This window comes from Porites lutea, chromosome 8 (genome assembly GCF_958299795.1).
Source record: "Porites lutea chromosome 8, jaPorLute2.1, whole genome shotgun sequence".
In the NCBI taxonomy this organism is placed as follows: domain Eukaryota; kingdom Metazoa; phylum Cnidaria; class Anthozoa; order Scleractinia; family Poritidae; genus Porites; species Porites lutea.
In genome coordinates, this window is record NC_133208.1 from 2,293,110 (window position 1) to 2,307,866 (window position 14,757).

Sequence of the window (14,757 nt, forward strand, 5' to 3'; positions counted from 1 at the left end):
CTTCTTCAACTACAATAGCTTTTTACTAAAATAAAAGGGGCAACACAGCCACCCTAAGCACGATATTGACCATAACGTCTAAGAAGATTGTGTTGAGGAAGAGGTTCGAGGAATGATAGTGAGGATAGAGATCATTAGCGTTAGAAACTTATTTGTGTTCAGTTTCATTAACTTCATACTATTTTTTTTTCTGGCGCCCTTAATGTACAGTTAGAATAATAATAAATAATCATATTATAATCTCACCTCATTCTGTTTTAACACTTAATGCGCATGCAGCTCAACTTGCAGTTTGGCAACATCCATTTGGGAATTTTTTTTGCAGTCTCCCAGTTTGGTCCAAGCAGGACAATTTGAATGTATATCTTTAATCTTAGAGTTACAGCTCTTCTTGCAATTAACCAACATCCAGTCAGGGTTCTTTGTCGCATTCACGTCTCTTGGCCCAGTCTGGGCAGTCATTCTCATGTCCACTGCTATCTCTACACACCCGACCAAGGTTTGTAGGTTCCGGGATCACTGGAGGTCGTGGGGTTGTTTTGGCTGTTGTTGTTCCTATGAGGAATAATGTTTTTTCAACATTTCTTTTTTCAATTAAATCTCGAACGAGGGTTCCCTTTAGAGTTCTTCAATTCTGTCATTCCGATGCAAATTTTCCTTCCATCCCGTAAACCCCATGCAGGTATTTTGTCATACGTCCCTGATCCATAAAAATCCCTGGGGAAGCAAAATAATTCATATGCTTCTGCTTGGGACGCAAAGATCGATCGATCGACCATAAGATGCCCTTTTTGTAAAATATACTGTTCGGTTGATTTATGTGTCTATTCTCGAGGCTTTTGCTTAACGACACTTATTTCTTTGAGTCTTTGTTGTGCTTTACAATAAAAGGAGTATATTGTTATTTCAGTAAACTGTAATACAGAGTTTTGGAGTCAGATTAACTGCTTGGTTACATAAAGGTCCAAGCATTTTCAATTTAGAACTCATTGTTTTTTGAACTGGGACTCATTGGTTCTGGACTGGGACTCATGATGTTTCACGAGATGAGTCCCATGCAGGACTCACCATAATTAGTAAAATCCAACTAGTGGTCTATTATCAATGCTGCGTTCTGATTGGTTGAGCTACTACTAGGCTATATGTTATAGCCCACTAGCAGAGAAATGCGCCGGCTTTGAAAACCAAAACAATGGTGGCTGAATCGCGTTTTGCTAGCTAAAGTTGCTTTGTCTCGATATTTTTGACCAACTAGTTGGATTTTACTAAAACAATTATCCCTCTCGCCCTCATGGCCTCTGAGTCAATAGCCCATTCGGCCTTCGGCCTCATGGGCTGTTAACTCAGAGCCCATTCGCGGGCTCGAGGAATAATTGTTAACTATTTGTAACAAAATCACTGTACATGGGTATTATGGGTCTCCCGCATCCCCGCGTATGCTTTCAATCCCGAATCTCTAGTCTATTAGCTCTAAGAAAAGTAGACAAGATATAGCACTGATAGAACTCGGAAAATCTTTGCTCGTAGAATCCGAAATCCTGGGTTCTGGAATCCAGAATACAACTCAAGGATTCCGGAATACTGCTAACGATTGGAATCCGAAATAAAAGATCAATTCACAAAGAATCCGGAATCCATCACCGTGGAATCCAGAATCCAAACCATCCTGGATTCCCTGTAAACAGTATGAAGACGTCAGCCTGTGCAAAGAATTGCTCCAGGTGGTATCCCTGTTTCCTTATATCATTTACTGAGCCGAAGTTACAACGATAACCACTGGATGAAGGTATCCTAATTTTCTAAGAATTTGTCCTGGGTGTGGTCGTACCTTTATTTTCCCTTCTGATATATACATTGAAGCTCTGGCATAGGTCTACTTTTCCTTGTGTTTTCGAATGTACCGTATTTCCTCGAAGCGTTCCACCCCAAGGCCATATAACAAATAAGTGCCCCCTCTCGAGTAAGCGCCTTCATCCCTTTCCCCTCACTTTCTTGAACAGTGTAGCCTGCGAGCAAGCTCTCTATCTGGGGGATATCGTGAAAAGTGGACGCTTGAGAGGCACGCGAGAGGAGACGCGAAGGCTGGGACGTTCTCGCGCGGTTCGCTTCGCTCACCCAAATAGGAGAGATGGAAAACCAGCTTCTATTTCCACTTTATTTTAAACTTTTTAAACTTCGACTACAGCAGAATCAGTAGAGGGAGATAGATTCTTTTCTGTTAAGTCATTTCCAGTTATTTCTATTTCCATGTGCTTGCAGCGTTTCTTTTTGTGAGTTATCTCTCGTCTTTTAATTTTTGTCCCACTGTCACGCTCTTGGCAAATACAGTAAATTTCCCAGGAACAACTAGACCGTACTCTAATTCGTTTAATAAAGAGCCCTCTCTATTAAGAGCTCTCCTTCGAATAAGCGCCCATCCTTTTAGCTAAAATTTGAAATAAGCGCCGGGCGCTTCTTCGAGGCAATACGGTACTCGATTTTAGCTCATTTAAGCACAATTTGGTTACCTTTCTCTCTATCTCTGCTGAAGTAACTTAATAATTCTAGCTGAATTAGATCTACCAAGATACCTACCTCAACTACAGAGAGTAAGAATCCCGGTATATACTTACCCTGTACCTTAAACCCGTCGGAGGATCTATGTTGCCTATTCCTTTTTTCCAATACTGGTCTTGATCGCTTTTCTTGTAAAAAATGTACCAGTTCCTTCCGTCAGATAAAGTTAATTTGACAGGCTTCCCATTATTTTGCCATACACGAAGTAGAAAAACTTCAAGCACCGTCCACCAGGCCGACCCGACAGCCACGGACTCACTAACTCAGCTCTTTGGCCGGGTGTTGTTTCTGATGACTCCACGTAAAGGTGACATCCTGTTTGGATCGGTATAATAAAAAAAAATTGAGAAATGTCGCACCGATACCCCTTTACTAAACTAACGTTAACGGCAATTACTTATTCAGGCCATATTTTGGAAAAGGGAAGGGGAGGGTGGGCAGGTTTCCACATCTTATACCAATCCTCCTGTTTATATAACATAATCAAAAGGTCCTGTTTAATTGTTAATTTAATTGTAATCCAAATTCACCTAACACTGTTGGAAGCACCAAGTTACATCTGCTTAAACATCTTATTGAACATCTTCATTACTAATAATGATGATAGTAATGATGATGATAATGATAATTATAATGATAATGATAACGATAGCGATAATAATAATGATAATATTAATGATGATGATAATGATAACGACAAGTAATGGTAACAGGACCGAGTGGAGTCCAATTCGATCTGTAATCATGGGAGTGATTAACAAAATCGGACGACCGCGTAGCGGGAGTCCGATTTGTTTAATCACGAGTATGATTACAGACCGAATTGGACGACACGAAGTTCTGTTACCAGTTAATCATAACTGTAACAAAATTTGTGATATAATAGGCTATTTTTTGCATCAAAACACAAGAAATTCGAAATTTTGTTTTGCTAGCAGTGAAAAAAAAAAGCCATTTAAGCGCGCGCGTGATGGCGCGTACTGTCCAATTACTTAGCTGACTTAGGCATGACGCGTACTGTCCTATTAAACTGTCCAATTAAGGCTGAAATCAGGGCAGTTGATAGCCAATCAGAATTGACAATTTTGTTATAGTTATGATTACGATAGTAATAATGATAATAATAATGATGATGATAACGATAACAATAACGATAATAATAATGATAACAACAATGATGATGATAATGATAACGATAACGATAACGATAACGATAATAATGATAATAACAATGATGATGATAATGATAACGATAACGATAACGATAACGATAGCGATAACGATAACGATAATAATAATGATAATAATAATGATGATGATAACGATAACGATAACGATAGTAATAATGATAATAACAATGATGATGATAATGATAACGATAACGATAAGGATAATAATAATGATAATGATAACGATAACGATAACGGTAATAATAATGATAATAATAATGATGATGATAATGATAACGATAACGATAACGATAATAATAATGATAATAATAATGATGATGATAACGATAACGATAACGATAATAATAATGATAATAACAATGATGATGATAATGATAATGATAATGATAACGATAACGATAATAATAATGGTAATGATAACGATAACGATAACGGTAATAATAATGATAAGAACAATGATGATGATAACGATAACGATAACGATAACGATAACGATAACGATAATAATAATGATAATAATAATGATGATGATAACGATAACGATAACGATAATAATAATGATAATAATAATGATGATGATAATGATAATGATAACGATAACGATAATAATAATAATAATGATGATGATGATAATACACCTGCTTGTTTCTCTTCTTTCAGTCTTGGTTCGGATGGTAAGAGTTTGCGCTATCTCATTCTAAATGTGCACGGGACTCGTTGCACTTACAAAAGAAACTACTTAGTCATACAAAAGCGAAAACTATCAGTTTAAAAAGAGGAAGTAAGAAAAGGGTTGAAGAAGCCGGAAGCAGGTCGCTGCCACAAGCTGCTATTGACTAGGTAAAATGTTGTTCATGAGCTGATACAGTGGAAAATGATCACTAGTCGGTCATGATTCGAACTTTCGCACATTTTTTCTCGTTCCGTTTTCTCCACTATCTTGGAGCATGGAACAGGCTTATTTAGACTTGAAGGAATTTTGATTGTCATGTTGGACAGAAAAAGAACATTCTACCTAGCCTGAGAAAACAGACGACCGGTCATGAAATTGACAAAATACCAAACATAGGAAAGAAAGAATTGTTGCTATCAAAATCACGAAATAAAATATGAGGGCCACTGTATTTAATTGTTTTTGCGTTAAAGCTGCAGAAAGTGCGCACCACCTGCAATCCTTGCGATTTTTGAGTGAGGATTGGGGCGACTGTCAAAACGGCATGTATGTGGAAGTTGAAAAAAAGCATTGAAAAATACGATTTTATGGAATTTACATCGAGATAAAGCAATTAGGAATAGAGATGAAGTTTGAATATCATTTAAAGTGGTTCAGCACAATCCACTGTCGTAGGCCTTGGTGAGAAAGTTGAATTCAGCAACACCCGTTCCGCTTACCTTATGCACACGAGACTTGGAGACTCATCTTGGCCAGAAAAACTGCTATCGAAAATTCTATTAACGTTTCTCTTTGATCGATGTCGTTTAAATAATAGGGCCATTTATACGAGGAAAAATAAGACGCGTCTTACACAGGATGCGTCTTAAATAAGACGCAAACTTTTCGTATAAACGGCACATTTCGTCTAAAATAAGACGCGGCTTAGCTAAGACGCGTCTTATTTTAGAACAACCCTTAACACCTGTTCTTAGATAAGACGCGTCTTAGCTAAGACGAGAAAAACTTCGTATAAATGACCTTCGCGTCTTATGTAAGACGCGAACGCATAGTACGCATGCGTTAATTTTTGGCGCGCCACGTAGGATTGCCGTTGCTACGGGCAACATTCACATGAAAACAAGTCAAGAACAGAAATAAGAGGCGAACCGTTTATACGAGCTGTTCCCGTCTTAGATAAGATATGCTCGTATAAATGGTACAGTTCACGTCTTATTTTTCCTCGTATAAATGGCCCTAATGTTTCTGAAGAAGTCCTTTTTTCACGGCGGTCATCTTGTTATGCGCAGTGAGAGGTGCGAAGTGCAAAGCTAGAGAATCACCTTAAAATTAACTAGGCAACGAAGCTGAAACCAACTAAGGGCACATTAATTTTATACACTCGTTGTAGCTTTAGACGCGTAGTTAAGGTTAAATGGTGTGTGATAAACAAGATGTACGTGGTAAACAGTTTGGCATCACGGGCTAAAATGGTACTATGGCTTTTAAAAGTTAGGAAAAATGAATTTCATTGAATTTTTTATGAATTTTAATTAATAGTGGTTTCTATGGAAACCAACGTAATTCGGTAATTCCGCACTAGAACATATCTACCTACAAAAAATAAGAACATTTTCTAATTGTGAAATTAACATACTACCGACTGTACTTGTAATAAACAAATGTTCGAGTTTGCGGGCAAGATCGATACAAACGCTGTTGCTTCAAAGCTGTACTTGGCGTATTAGTTTAGCCTGTTCTAGGCGTCAGTACGATAGAGGAGATCGAGTGACGCCAAATGGAGAGAGGAGGGAAAAAGCAGAAGGAAGGAAGATGATCGAGGAACTCCTCTCGCACACCCCGGCTTTTTTTCCTACATACTTTTCTTTGCGCTGTCCCCACTATTCTGGAACAGACAGGCTTTATTAGTTTCAGGTAATCAGATTACAAGTAATAGACGGTCCAAACGCGCACGATCTGGTTACGTTCTGTGCATTGAATTCATTTTTAATGGAAATCAAAACGCATTCTGGCTATATAGGTGCTATGCATGTGTAATAGTAACCAGGAGATTAGTATTGCGGGATCTCTAGTCTCCCGCTATTAATTAGCTTGCGAAAACAGACGTTTCAGCCCTCGCTCATCGTCGCCAGGGGACGTTTCGCGAGAAGGAACGTCTGCGACTCACCGACTAGACTGTTCACAGTCCTCTATTTTTCCATAAGATCATTGAGATCGAGCGCTTTGTGTTACGGGCTGCCATCTTGCATGAGTGTCAGAACTACTTAAGAGCCCCAGAGCTATAATCCCCGACGCCCGCCCCCTCGGTACATTTGAAAATCAACATACCCGTGACGGTAAGACGCGGTATATCTAAACGATCTCACGAAAAAGTAGGGGACTCTGAACAGTCTACTCACCGACAGAAATTCCATACTGATGACGTAAAATCTGTCCGGAACCCGGTCATAAGCGCTGATTGGACGACGGAGTAGTTACATTGTTTTTTTTGTTTACGAATGACAGACAAAAGAGAAAAGGCTGCAAAGGTCAAATGTAGACGCAATGAATCTATAACAAAACAGTCAATATTTGTGGAATAGATTCTTCTTTAGAAGAAGCATTTGAGTTTTGTTGGAGCACGTTCGTAGATGATCACAACACTTTACCAAAATCGACAAGGAGAAGCGTAAAATTGAACAAATTTGCATTTTGAACCCCATGACTACCGGATTTATTATGTAAACATTGATTTAAGTCGTCAGTACGGAATTTCTGTCGCTGAGTCGCAGACGTTCCTCCGCGCCAAACGTCCCCGGCGGCGAGGAGCGAAGAGAAACGGCTGTTTTCGCAGGCTAGCAATTAATAGACCTTTTTTTTTTTTTCTCGACAACTTAGCTTCTTTCCACTTTACACTGCACATAATGAAACGTTAAGGAGCAGTGCAATTAATTATTTTCAAAGCTTCTTCAACTGCAACAGTTTTGTACAAAAGAGAATGATCTCTCTTGTTTTGTACTAAAACAAGAGGGGCACCACAGCTACCCTAAGCACGACGACGCTCATATTGACGATAATGTTTAAGAAAATGGTGTTGAGGAAGAAGTTCGAGGAGCATAGTGAGGATAGAGATCATTGACGTTAGAAACTTATTTGTGTTCAGTTTCGTTAACTTCACACTAATTTTTTTTCTGGCGCCCTTAATCTACAGTTAGAATAATAATAATTAGTAAAATCCAACTAGTGGTCTATTATCAATGCTGCGTTCTGATTGGTTGAGCTACTACTAGACTATATGTTATAGCCCACTAGTAGCAAAAAGCGCGGGCTCTTTTGCGGCAATAAAGGATTAAAGTCTAGCTTTAACTAGCTAAAATTGTTTTATTCTCGATATTTTTGACCAACTAGTTGGATTTTACTGAAGCAATTATTCCTCTCGCCCTCATGGCCTCTGAGCCTGAAATAGCCCATTCGGCCTTCGGCCTCATGGGCTATTGACTCAGAGCCCCTTTTGGGCTCGAGGAATAATTGTTAAATAATCATATTATAATCTCACCTCATTCTGTCTTAGCACTTAATGCGCATGCAGCTCAACTTGCAATTTGGCAACATCCATTTGAGAGTTTTTTTGCATTCTCTCAGTTTGGCCCAAGCAGGACAATTTGAATGTGTGTCTTTAATCTTAGAGCTACAGCTCTTCTTGCAGTTAACCAACATCCAGGCAGGGTTCTTGTCGCATTGGCCTGTCTTGGCCCAGTATGGGCAGTTACTCTCATGTCCACTACTATCTCTACACACTTGACCAACGATTGTAGGTTTTGCTGATCACTGGAGGCCGTGGGGTTGTGTTGGCTGTTGTTGTTCCTATGAGAAATGACGTTTTTTCAACATTTCTTTTTTCAATTAAACCTCGTACGAGGGTTCCCGTTAGAGTTCTTCAATCCCGTCATTCCGACGCAAATTTTCCTTTAATCCCGTAATCCCCCATGCAGGGATTTTGTTACCTCCGTGTTCGACGTCCCTGACTGATAAAAGTCCCCAGGGAAGCAAAATAATTCATATGCTGCGGCGTAGGACGCAAAGATCGATCGATTGACCATAAGATGCCGTTTTTGTAAAATGTACTGTTCGTGCATGTGATTTATGTGGCTGTTCTCGAGGCTTTTGCTTAACGACACATATTTCTTTGAGTCTTTGTTGTGCCTTACAATAAAAGGAGTATATTTTTGCATTTTCATTGTAGAACTCGTTGTTTTTTTAACTGGGACTCATTGGTTCTGGACTGGGACTCATGATGTTTCACAAGATGAGTCCCATGTAGGACTCACCATAAGTAGTAAACTCCAGCTAGTGGTCTATTATCAATGCTGCGTTCTGATTGGTTGAGCTACTACAAGGCTATATGTTATAGCTCACTAGTAGCGAAAAGCACCGGCTCTTGAAACCAAAACAATGGTGGCTGAATCGCGTTTTGTTAGCTAAAGTTGTTTTGTCTCGATATTTTTGACCAACCAGTTGGATTTTACTAAAACAATTATTCCTCTCGCCCTCATAGCCTCTGAATCAATAGCCCATTCGGCCTTTGGCCTCATCTGCTATTGACTCAGAGCCCATTCGGGCTCGAGGAATAATTGCTAACTACTGTACAGTGAAACCTGTATTAAGCGGACACCCTCGTGGAATGCTGTGGTGTCCGCTTAATACAGGGTGTCCGCCTAATACAGGTTTCGATATATAACGTCATATGAGGTGTCAAATGCCATTCAAATGAACAGTGGAAGCGTTTATAATACTCCCAGAGACTATGACGATAGACGTTTGCATTAATTTCTTTATCAAAGTGAACCAAATTGATCATAGTACCATAAACATGGATTGCAACTCAAATTTGAAGAAATCAGATGAGTGAAACAAGCTCTATACAAAAAAAAAACGAAATAGAAAACAATCCTGTACTGTGAAACTAATAGACCAAATAAGTTCGTCAAGTCACGTTTTTTAATGTAAAAATCGAAAAATTTGTGGGTGGCAATTCGATGCAATCTTTCGCATTTCCGGTGTCTGGCATGTTGGGTGGTGGAATTTAATTACAAGTGTCCGTTTAATACAGGTTGGCAACGATAGAAATGGCCCTTTTTAGGTACTTTTTATTTGTCCACGTCCGCTTAATAGAGGTGTCCGCTTAATAAAGGTTTCATTTAAAGTAAATAAGGGAAATAAATTTGGGGACTTCCGCTACTGTCCGCTTGATAGAGGGTGTCCGCTTAATACGGTGTCCGCTTAATACAGGTTTCACTGTATTTGTAAGAAAATCACTGTACATGGGTATTATGGGTTTCCCCCATTCCTGCGTATACTTTCAATCCGGAATCTCTAGTCTATTAGCCCTAAAAAAAGTAGACAAGATATCAATGGTGCTGATAGAACTAGGAAAATCTGTGCTCGTAAAATCCGAAATCCTGGGCTCTGGGTTCCAGAATAGAACTCAAGGATTCCGGAATGCTGCTAACTATTGGAATTCGGGATACAAGATCCATTGACAAAGAATTTAGAATCCATCACCGTGGAATCCAGAATCCAAACAATCCTGGATTCCCTGTAAACAGTATGAAGACGTCAGCCTGTGCAAGAATTGCTCCAGGTGGTATCCTTGTTTCCTTTTATCATTTACTGAGCCGAAGTTACAACGATAACCACTGGATGAGGGTATCCTAATTTTCTAAGAATTTGTCCTGGGTGTGGTCGTACCTTTATTTTCTCCCTTCTGATATATATGTTGTGGTTCAATTTTATCCTTGGTTTAAATTTTATTTTCCTTTGTTTTGGGGAATGGTAATGTATGATAATGAGTTTAAAACAAAGGAAATTAAAATTTAAACCAAGGATAAAATTGAACCACAACATATACATTGCAGCTCTGGCATAGGTCTGCTTTTCCTTGTGTTTTCGAATGTACCGTATTTCCTCGAAGCGTCCCACCCCAAGGCCATATAACAAATAAGTGCCCCCTCTCAAATAAGCGCCTTCATCCCTTCCCCCTCACTTTCTGAAATAATATAGTCTGCGAGCAAGCTCTCTATCTGGGGGATATCGTGAAAAGTGGACGCTCGAGAGGCACGCGAGAGGAGACGCGAAGGCTGGGACGTTCTCGCGCGGTTCGCTTCGCTCGCCCAAATAGGAGAGCTTGCTCGCAGGCTATAAATAGTAGGGATACATGGAAAACCAGCTTCTATTTCCTCTTTATTTTTAACATTTTAAGCTTCGACTACAGCAGAATCAGTAGAGGGAGATAGTTTCTTTTCCGTTAAGTCATTTCCAGTTATATCTATTTCCATGTGCTTGCAGAGTTTCTTTTCGTGAATTATCTCTCGTCTTTTAATTTTTGTCCCACTGTCACGCTCTTGGCAAATACAGTAAACTTCCCAGGGACAACTAGACCGTTCTCTAATTCGTTTAATAAAGAGCCCTCTCTATTAATAGCTCTCCTTCGAATAAGCGTCCATCCTTTCAGCTGAAATTTGAAATAAGCGCCCGGGCGCTTCTTTGAGGAAATACGGTACTCGATTTTAGCTAATTTAAGCACAATTTGGTCACCTTTCCCTTTATCTCTGCTGAAGTAACTTAATAATTCTAGGTGATCTAGATCTACCACGATAACCACAGCTACGGAGAGTAAGAATTTCCGGTATATACTTACCCTGTACCTTAAACCCGTCGGAGCATCTATGTTCCCTATTCCTTTTTTCCAATACTGGTCTTGATCGCCTTTCTTGTAAAAAATGTACCAGTTCCGCCGTCGGATAAAGTTAATTTGACAGGCTTCCCATTGTTTTGCCACACATGAAGTGGTAAAACTTCAAGCACCGTCCACCAGGCCGACCCGACAGCCACGGACTCACTAACTCAGCTCTTTGGCCGGGTGTTGTTTCTGATGACTCCACGTAAAGGTGACATCCTGTTTGGATCGGTATAATAAAAAAAAATTGAGAAATGTCGCACCGATACCCCTTTACTAAACTAACGTTAACGGCAATTACTTATTCAGGCCATATTTTGGAAAAGGGAAGGGGAGGGTGGGCAGGTTTCCACATCTTATACCAATCCTCCTGTTTATATAACATAATCAAAATGTCCTGTTTAATTGTTAATTTAATTGTAATCCAAATTCATCCAACACTGTTGGAAGCACCAAGTTACATCTGCTCAGAACATCTTGTTGGTTGTTGGATAGCGGTCCATAAAAATTAAATCCGAAATTAAAGATGCCACTCTCGTAGGCAGAGGCGCCAATTAATGAGTATTCAAAAAACGAAAGCAAAAAACAAACAAACAAACAACAACAGCAAAGAATTTAAAAACAGTACGCGTGACCCCGCGCGTTTTCCTATCACTTCCTCCCACTCTGTTAGACCCCGAATACTTTTGACATCACTTTTTTACACGAATAAAAAATCGGCCACACGAATCCGGTTAACTGAAATGCGGTTTCGAAAATGTCAGGATTCGTGTGGAAGGAACCTTAGTATAAATGACGCATAATGCACGATGTTCACGGGTACAGACTGTAAAAGATTGTTGCAATGACTACCAAAATCTTACTGCCTTAACCGTTTATGAGTAGGTTGCCGAAAATGGCGCCCTCATAAACAACCATCTCTCTTCTCTCTTTTTTAATGACATGGGGGCACATGTTGATTTTATTATACACTGACTCATATGTGTTATGTCCCTTTCGAAAGTCTGTTTAGCAGTTATTGAATGGGGGTGAGTATGCTCTGAAGAATAAAGCAGATCGAAGAGGGAGTCATCCGTCGAGGCTAGAGGCTCTTTTTTGTTTAATTTGTACATGTTTTCTTGCTTATATGCGCATGCATGCGCCTTATAGAGGCAATGTGAAAATACAAACCTAGTCCAGTGGTATGATCAGCACTAGGGCCAGTATCAATAGTTTGTGTGTAGGACCGATGAAACCTCCAGTACTAGTCTAAGTTGTCACTTTTAGAATTACTCCACATCCCAAGGCGGCCATTCTCAGAGTCAGTATCATCATTATCTGTTAAAACCAGACGATGGTGCTAGGATGAATAAATGGCATGCTGTATTAAATATCACGCGGTCGTTTTTTATTTATTTATTTATCAGTTGTGATTAGCAAATTCTAACATTTAGGGCCTGTTTACACAAAGATGGGGGACCCCAGGTAGGTGAAGTAACCCACTTGGGTGGGGTAAGAAAAAAACCCGTTGACAAGCAATCTTACAACCCCGCCATCCCGGCGTTCACTTAGCTTTCGCAAGATTATAGAATGGTCGCTAAACTTTCACACTGAAAACTGAATGGCGAGCAAACGACATTACTCTTCTTCTTTCACTTTCTGCTCTGGTTACACCCTATTAGTGCTAACTGTAGCTTTTTTCGGGGTTTGAATTAGTCGAATTTAACGTAAAAAGGAATCCGCCCCCGGCTAGGCGCGTTACCCCACGTTAAAACGTTTGACCCCAGCTGGAAGGGTTACCTGGGGTTGTTACCCCGCCCAAGCGGGTTACCTTGCCTACCTGCGGTCCCCCACCTTCATGTAAACTGGCCCTAACACTCCTCAGCAAGATGTTGTCCTTTAGAAAAAGATCACCCTGCACATCACATGAAAGGATGTTTTAGAGTCTGAAAAAAATAGCTACACTTATAAATTGCACTTGTTAAAGTTTTTAAAAAATTAATCCCTGGCCCCAGTTGTTAAAAAGGTGGATAAAGCTATCAGTCGGATAAATCTCTGTCCACTGAATAGCGCAATTGGTTTCGCTAATACTTATCCGCTGGATAGTAATTTATCCGTTGGATAGCGCTATCTAACGTTTGAACAACCCGGGCCTGGTTGATAGTAAGCATAAACGGCCCTGATTATATCAGAGACTATATACGAAGGCATCCCGGCAGAACGTCCACAATTTTAAGCCGTAGTAACTTAGTTTAAAACAAGCAAAACAAGAACTCGGCTCATGCATCACGCTTTTTCCAGTGGATTTCTCTGCCGTCATAGCACAACCATGGCGTGAACTTTCCAAACTTTAAGGGAAGAAGTATACTTAAGACAACGATTTTTCCTAACTCCCCTAGCTACTTTTCAATTATTGGACGAGACAGGATAAATACTGTAGTAATAATTAGTGTGCAAGAGGTCGAGGTAAAGTGATGTTTTCGCGCCACCGCGGTCGTGGTTCCGAAGGGCCTGTTTGAAAAGTTGCGATGTCACAGTGACTTGGGTATCCCTGTGTTTTGGGTATCGTACCCCCGCGGGGGTTGGGTGGGGGGGATTAAGAACTGTTTATACATAAACGGGGAGGCTCCGCCCTAAGGTCCAACCCCTTACCCTTTAATATATAATTTTTCTCGAAAAAGGTACCCCTTTGGTATACCTTCTATTGACAAATGGTTCCCCTTTCACATACCTTGTTTAGAACTTTGCATCCCTTTTAACTGCTGTAAATGTACTGTCTTTTAAATAAGAATCAATCACAATAACAGAAAGTTTTCTCGAATTTATAAAGCCATAAAATTCATCTGTTAGCCCGTTTGGGCCCTTTCAGATCTTTCACAGACCCAAATAACAGACTTCATTACCCTTTTATACATCAACGATTAAAATCCCTACCCTTTCATATACCTGAGGCCTGAAAAAAGTACCCCTTTCGGGCGGAGTCTCCCCGTATAGGCCATCATAGGGAGTACCCCCCCGGGATCGTACTTCAAATCTCTAGTGACATGTGAATCCCCAGTAGGGAAACCCCAAAACACTGATCATTCCTCTGAAAACAAATCGGGCCACTATTGTTTTCAGACATGACGGTGGCGGATCCAGGGAAGGGGCCCGGGACCCCTTATTTTTAGACCAAATTGAGGCCTGAAAGGCCGATTTTTCTTTTGGAGACCACCCTCTCCCCGCTTATCTAAGGGTCTGGATGACCCCCCCTTATCTCGAGGTCTGGATCCGGCACTGCATCATCGTGATCAGCTAAAATACTTTACGTCTCTGTTACCTCCTTAATGATCATGATAAAGATAACGATAATAATAATGATGATTACAATGATAATGATAATGATAACGATATCGATAGTAATAATAGTGATAAAAATAATGATAATAATAATGGTGATGATAACAATAACGATAATAATAATGACAATAATAATGATGATGATAATGATAATGATAACGATAACGATAATAACAATGATAATAATAATGATGATGATAAAAATAACGATAACGATAATAATAATGATGATGATAATGATAACGATAACGATGACGGTAGAGCGATAACGATAACGATAATAAAAATGATAATAATAACGATAA